Source organism: Protomyctophum bolini (genome assembly GCF_963924005.1).
Source record: "Protomyctophum bolini genome assembly, chromosome: 8".
NCBI lineage: Eukaryota > Metazoa > Chordata > Actinopteri > Myctophiformes > Myctophidae > Protomyctophum > Protomyctophum bolini.
In genome coordinates, this window is record NC_137869.1 from 4,237,926 (window position 1) to 4,246,243 (window position 8,318).

An 8,318-nucleotide genomic window follows, 5' to 3' on the forward strand; every position below is an offset into this window, starting at 1 on the left:
ACTGGGCGGTTGGTGGAAAAGGGGCCCCAGTGAGGAACGGTCTTTGCCCAGAGAACGTGTCCACTAAAAGTTCAATGACAGGTCAAATCACTTCACGGCACACAATAATAGGACAGGTTAACCTGACCGGTGGATCCACCTGTACGCTAACTTTGGACTTAACAAACAATCAGTCATTACAAGACAGTATATAAGAGGGGGTATGGGACTCTCATCCTCACATCCTCCTCATCCTCTCCCAATCATGAGAGTGGTTGTCCTCGCCCTGACTGTGGCCCTTGTGGGTAAGTATCATTTGAGTCCGTTTTTCTTAATAATAATAGCTCAGATTTATATATTTTCTAAGTACTCAAAGTCGCTTTACAGATAATTGGAAGGAACTAAGTACTAGATTAAAATAATAGACCTTAACTATAGAACTTGACTATATCCATGCACTTATTTTAGAAATTGTTTTAATAGGGCTTAGGAAAATATATTTTTAAAGCATCTTTTTGAAAATGATGTATTCTAATATATATACTATCATCATTTACAGCTTGTCAAAATGAAAAAAAAAGTGGTAAGTCAACACTTTATGAAATGGTTTAAAATGACACCAAACATCCCAATTGAATTCAAAATTAAAAAAATATATAATCATTTGAACTAACCTAATCATAAAGCAATTATTTGAACTAATATTAACATTGATAAAAAAAGAGAGATGTCAATGTGAACTCATTCAGTTAATTTATTCTCACAGCCCCTATTGAGCCTCGACCGATGCCTCGACCGATTATTCATCGACCCATGGCCCAGGCATACGAGTATGAGGCAGTGATCATGGAAGGTGTGCCCGAGGCGGCAAACCTACCATTTCTACGTCCCACCCTGGCAAAAGCTGGTATAAAAATCAGAAGCAAAGTTCTTCTGGCTGCAACGGGGAATGGGCAAATTATTATGGAGGTACTGTACGAGCAAGCATGTCTCACGTGACAGTGATGTCACACACTGACATAATGCACTCATCACCCTGTGTTTTAATGTTTTATACCTTTTCTTTTTCATAAATTAATGCTCAATTTTATACTTGGCAAATAGCCAAAGATAACCGATCCACAAGTTCACAATGTGCCGCGTTGCGATGCGTTGTGAGCTTATAGATCTGTTTTTTTGGAAACATTTCAACTAGATTTATAATGACAAGCCCAAAATACTAGTAATGCCAGGTTGTAAGTGGTTGGATGTGTCTGTGGGTTTTCAAAAGAAATTAACCAAAGAAAAGTATTGGATCTAATTTGGAACACAGGTCATTTTTTTCTCACTTCCTGAAAAGTAACTGCTTTGAACATAGGCTTCCACAGGTTAAGAATGTAAAACAAATTACTTAATTAATGACTCTCTCCCATATGCAGCTTGTAACCCCAGAGCTCCTCGAGTTTGCTGGTGTCGAGGGCAAGGATGCTTTTGTTCCAGCGGCAAAACTCACTGCCGCCCTTCATGGTCAACTCGTGACTCCCATCACGTTTGAGTATACGAAAGGTCTTGTGGGTAAGGTTTTTGCCCCAGCTAGTCTCTCCGCTGCTGTGTTGAATATCTTCAGAGGAATCCTGAACGTCCTTCACGTTAACATCAAGAGCACTCAGAATATCTATGAGTTGATGGAGGAGGTATGATTTCTGTATTTTGTACATCATAAATACATTATGATAATAGTTTAGCTCTTAGGTGTACTTTGCAGTGTCGCTCGCTCCAGCCCTGGAAATGGGGGGCTGTAAAGTCCTTTGATACCCATATCTGTGATTATGGGCTATGCAGATAAACTTGACTTGAATTATATTCTATTACGTATTTAAATGTATACTCATATTTAATTTATCTAGGATGGAATTCATGGTGAGTGCAGGACCCACTACATAATCAATGAGGACACAAAGGCTGAACGCATCCATCTGACCAAAACCAGGGATCTGAACAACTGCCGGCGACCCATCGTTAAGGACATTGGTTTGGCTTACATGGATACATGTGTTGAGTGTCAAGCGGTAAGACCAATTTATTTTTCTGTGGGATACTGCAAGATATATTGCTGTCAGTTCAACAGCATAACCTTAACCATGTGTTATGTCTGCACAGATCACAAAGAACTTGAGGGGAGCAGTATCCTATGAGTATACCATGAAGACAGAAGATACTGGTGCCCCCCTGATCTTGGAGGCAAAGGTCGTTGAAGTACATTCGTTTTCTCCATTCAATGAGATGGACGGAGCTGTTCAGATGATGGCCAAGTATGTTGCAGGACTTTTAACAAAATGGCAATGGACTAAACATAATTATCAAATATACTAAAACAATTTTGAATTGCACAGACAAACGCTGAACTTCATTGAGCTTCGGAAAGTGGCAGTCAAGCCAGCTTTGGAGGAGTATATTCATCGTGGATCCGTGTCTTATGAGTTTGCTTCTGAGCTTCTCCAGACACCCATTCTGCTCGTCAAGATCACAGACCCAGAGAAACAGGTAGAGTGCCGTCATGTATTGTTTTGCTACCTATTGCTAGCTTTATGGCTTTATGACACCATATGACTCTGTCTTTTTGTCTTCTCTAGGCTGTGGAGGTCCTAACTCACCTGGTTAGACACAATATGATTCAGGTCCATCATGACGCTCCTCTGAAATTTGTGGAGCTTGTTCAGATACTGCGTCAGCTCGATAATGCGCAAATTGAGTCCATCTGGAAACAATACAAGGGCAAACCAGTTTACAGGTAAGAAAGCGCTTATAAATTGTATAAAGTGTAAGATATCTGCTGAGCTACAATGCCGTTTACAAATACCCCCTATCCATTTGAAACCAAACAAAAAAGGTATTTGATATTAATTACAACAAATAACTAAATAATCTATATGTCTCTGTGCCTAAAACTATTATGCTGTTTAATTAGCAACAATTTCTATGATTTTCTTTTATTTAATAAAGCTGTAAAAAAACATTTCCTCTGTTCTAGGCGTTGGATCCTGGATTCAATCCCTGCTATTGGTACACAAATGACACTGAGATTCATCCAGGCAAAGTTGGATGAAAATGATATCACTCTTGCTGAAGCTTTCCCTGCCCTGTTGGCATCGGTGCACATGGTGACAGCTGACCCGATCTCCATCCCAATGTTTGAGGTAGGCTCTCAGTAACCTCTTAAAGAGAAAAACGTTTTATGCTCTCAAACAATGTAGCGTGGTGTTTATTTATAGATGTCTAAGACTCTATAGGTAATGATTGAGTTCTTTATTATGCTTTATGGCATGTTTTTCATTTTGGTTTCTTCTCTTATTTTCACTTAAATGTATAACGAAATTCAGGAACATTGTTAAGAAAGGTGTAATACCAACAGATATTATTATTATTATTGTTAATAATAATAGTTTAAAAAAAGAATATTAGCCTACATTTATCTGAAACTATGTGGACTCCTTGGTCTCAATTGTCCTTTCCTATACCCACAGAGACTGGCTTTCAGCGAAAAGGTTCAGGGACAGCCAATCATGCGCGAGGCTGCTATGCTCGGTTATGGAACAATGGTGGCCAAGTACTGTAATGTGGTGCCCACCTGCTCTGCAGAACTTGTCAAAGTAAGAAATAGTATTTGTCATAATCACATTTTACATAACTAGTGGCCAATGGATTGGAGGATTTAAATGAACTGTCAACTCTCCACAGCCAATCATCAACCTCGCAAACATGGCTATTGCCAAGGAGGAAATAGAAGAAATTGTCCTGCTGCTGAAAGTACTTGGCAATGCTGGCCATCTCGCTAGCCTTAAAACCATCACAAAGCTCCTACCCGGGTTCGGAGGTGCTGCCTCTGTTTTTCCACAGAGAGTTCAAGTTGAGGCTGTCCTGGCCCTGAGGAACATCGCTAAAAGGGCACCTGCAATGGTGGGTATTAAATCTCATTTAAATAGATTATGTATTTATTTTGTATTCATATTCTAACTGCATTTTTTTGCCATAATCTGTTCTCTGGATGAATTAGGTCCAGGATGTGGCTGTTCAGATCTTCATGGACAGGGCTCACCATGCAGAGCTGCGTATGCTTGCATGCATTGTGCTGTTTGAGACCCGGCCAGCAGTGGGTCTGGTGTCTTCCATAGCTAACATTCTGAGATCAGAGCCCAACGTACAGGTGTTCAGCTTCACCTATTCTCACATGAAGTCCCTGACCCGAAGCACCGCCCCGGACTTAGCTAAAGTGTAGGAGATGTGACATTTCTACATTGTATTTGAAGCCTAAGGCTGGGCGATATGGGGAAGAAAATGTATACAACAAAACTATTTATTTAGCCAAATAACTTAATAACCGACGATCATAGCGCCATGTGACGATAATAAAAATAGAGCATAAATAGCAGTTATACAAGCTCAGCATCGTTTGTGAGCTTGTCGATTGGCAATTTTTGCTATTAACGTTTTTAAGCATGCATGAAATATGGCTTAAGTGACTAAAACCAGGAAAAGACAAAATATTTTACAATATTCTAAATACCAGACGATATTTGATCTCATATCACAATATCAATAGGCTTATCGGTATATCAATATATTTGCCAGACCAAATTGGAGATTCATTAAAGTGTATTTTCTTAAATGCTAGACAGTATACTGTATATAGTTTATAATCTTACTTACCCTTGGGCCTTTCCTTTCAGTGCTGCTGCCTGCTACATAGCCATGAGGATCTTGGCAGTTGATCGCAGGGTGCCTATGATGAGCTTCCGTTTCAGCAGAGCCATCTACGTCGATGCCTATTACAGTGAGTGACAATTCATGCTAATTATGTGAAAAAGTAGAGTGATTAATCTCCAAAGCCAAAGTGCAGCAACTACTTTTTTTTTTACTATTTATTCATCTCAAAGGTCAGCCTTCATGATTTGGAGGGATGAACAATTACCTAATGATGAACAGATATCAATTTGTGTAATATCACTTCTATACCCATAGCCCATTTGGCTGACCCAAACACGTTACCGTGGATGAAATGAGCTATGTAAATGTACTTGACTTGTTACAGATCCTTTGACGATGGGTGCTGCCGCCAGTGCCTTTTACATTAACGAAGCTGCGAGCGTTTTGCCTAAAGCTGTTGTAGCAAAGGTCCGAACTTACTTGATTGGAGCTGCTACTGACGCCGTTGAGGTAGGCTAATGAGCTTGGTCAAAGCATAAGAAATCACAAAAAGATGGATGGAAATGAATGAATTCATGTTAATGAGCATTGTCCATTTCTCTCTAAGGTTGGCGTAAGAACCGAGGGTATTCAGGAGGCCCTTCTGAAGGTCCCCATGTCTGAGAATGCTGATAATTTAACCAAGATGAGGCGGGCCATCAAAGCTGTATGTGTCCCTTCCTGAACTGTAAATTATCATGATTGTGGAAAAAACATCTGTCAAAATGTACCATTGTTTCTCTTTTACAAGCTGTCTCATTGGAGGTCCTCTCCTGCAAGCGCACCACTGGCTTCAATGTATGTGAAGATTTTCGGCCAGGAAATTGCCTTTGCCAGCCTTGACAAGAGCGTTGTTGAGCAGATAATTGCGGTATGTTCTGTAGCACAATTTATCATCGTAACTTTCCAGCTCCATGTAATCATTACCATGCAATGAAACAAGAACTTGGCATAAAGAAATTTTCTTACCAACAGCTTGTCACCGGAAAGCCTGCTCAAGAATATGGAATGAATGTTTTGAAGGCCCTCATAGCAGGGGCTTCTCGCCAGTTTACCAAGCCACTCCTAATTGCTGAGGTGAGACGCATCTTGCCCACTGCAGTAGGTTTGCCTATGGAGATCAGTCTGTACACTGCTGCTGTGACTGCTGGGTCTGTTCATGGTAGGTGCAAAGTCATGCAATTCATTAGTAATAACTTGTACTTGCATTCTTACTTACGGTAATTAATAACATATCCTTGCATCTTAGAACCATATCAAAGCCAATATCTTGTGTTTATAGTTAAGGCCATCATGACACCAGCACTTGACCTCGACAACTTCCAGATTAGTCAACTGCTGACGACTGACATTAGAATTGAGGCTAACCTTCACCCAAGGTAGTCCCGTTCAAACAAATATTTCACGTAAATTTGTCATCGCTTTTAGAAATCAGATACTAAAATAAAGTTGCCCTTTTCCCCAGTGTTCGTGCCCATACCTTTGCTGTGATGGGAGTCAACACTGAATTTATCCAGGCTGCTCTGATGGCAAGGACTAAGGTCCACATGATTGTCCCTGTAAATATTGCAGTAATGCTTGACATTGCAGAAGGCAACTTTAAGATTGAAGTCGACCAGGTTCCCGCTGGGGAAGATATTGAACATATTGCAGCAGTTAGGTAAAACCTGTCTTTTGCAATTAAATACTAATAATTATACATAGTTGGCATTACAAATCAAAGTTAACTTGTTAATACAAATTCATTTAAAACCCATTTCATACTGTATATCAAGCATGTCCACTAAAGCAATTTATGTCATGAATGTTTTGATGGCTAATTCATTGGCCTTCAAAACAAAGTATATATTGTTAACTTGGCTTGAACATCAGCACAACATACATAGCCTACCTATAATTTCTATTAGAATGAGGATTACACAATGCATGAATAACAGACTTTGCTAAATTGATCTTCTCTGATCACTGGCAGCTATGACACATTTGCTGTTGTAAGGAATGTGGAGGATGTTCCTGCCGAAATAAACGTCCCAATGATTGCTGACAAACAAGCCATCTCAACAGAGCTCACGTCTGCTGCCTCTAGAAGCTTGGTGGGCTGATTTTAAATGACATTCTCACTCATTATACCACCATGAAGAGAAATTTCAGGTCATTATTTTATGCTCTTTTAATTTTCTGTTTCAGGGAGTATCTTCTGAGGTAATTGATGATGATGTGAAGCACATTATCAAGGGTATTATTGAACAGGAATTCTGCGCCCAGAGCATGACTTTTGGATTGAAGGTATGCCTTGAGGTTGTCGCAGAGCGTCTAGACTTCCTCAATCTCCCCGCTCTGTACAAACTAATCGGAAAGGCTTTCGTTGCACTTGTTGTGAAAGAAGGCAAGAACTACAGTACACATGCAAAACATGTAGTCACACTCAAACTACACTTTATTTAGAGAAGAAACATGATTTATATGAGCAATATATTATGTCTATTTATAGTTGAAGGCGCATACATCGAGAGATGGGAGATGGAGGTTCAGGTTGGACCAAAGGCTGCAGCGAAGATCATTAAACAGGTCAACATGAGCGAAGAGGACTTGGTTGGGGTTAAACCAGTCGTGCATAAACTCAAGAAAATCCTGATTCCTGGTCTGGATGTCACCATGGGGTCTTCCAGCTCCAGCAGCTCCAGCAGGAACTCTGCTAAAGTTAGCAGCAGCAGCAGCAGCAGCAGATCTTCTAGCTCCAGTTCTCGTCGTTCCACGGTAAAGCACCACGGTCCATTCTACAACTTTTGATTTTATGAATAACAGAGCATGTTCTCCTTCAACACATTGAACTTCATTCCAAACAGGTTGCAGCAAAGCACCCACTTTTCCAGAAAAACCACAAGGTAGGAATTACATGACATTTAGAGGATTGTTCTTCTTTCAACACGTGAAAACTTCAGTTGTGCAGTGAACATTTCTCCTTCCAATTTTATGTATATATTATCACATCTCAGGCCACCTCCCAGGCCAGAGTGAGCAGAAGCAGCGCTTCAAGCATTCAGGCCATGTACAAGAAGGTGAGGCTTATTTTACATAACATTTCATTAGGACACTTGTCATAATCAGTCTGTGGATAAACAAACTGTTTTATTTTTTTCCTTCCTTATCCTTAGCTGGGTAATGCTTTCGAACCCATTGCGACAGTTACCATCCGTGCTGTGAAAACAGACCACACTGTTCAAGGATTACAAATCATTGCTTATTATGATAAGCTTAATGAGGTTCTGAAGATCGTTGTGGTACCTTTGTGTCCTGCTGCACAATGGATGATCTGTGCTACTGGTGCGGTGCTCAGCAAGCACCTAGCTACTGTAAGAAACCATATTCAATGTTACCTGAACAGTTCAATAATCTATCTATAGACATAAAATAAGTTCCTCAACACTTCCTTTGTTCTGCTCAAAGGCCAAATTGTCCTGGGGAGTGCGATGTGGAGAGATTGATGCCGTGATCACAGCTGAGACCGGTCTGGTTGGAACAAACCCTGCAATCCGTGTAAGAGTGAACTGGATTGACCTGCCAAGGGCTTTGAAGCACTACATCAGAATGTATGTCTTTTCATATTTCTGTAATAT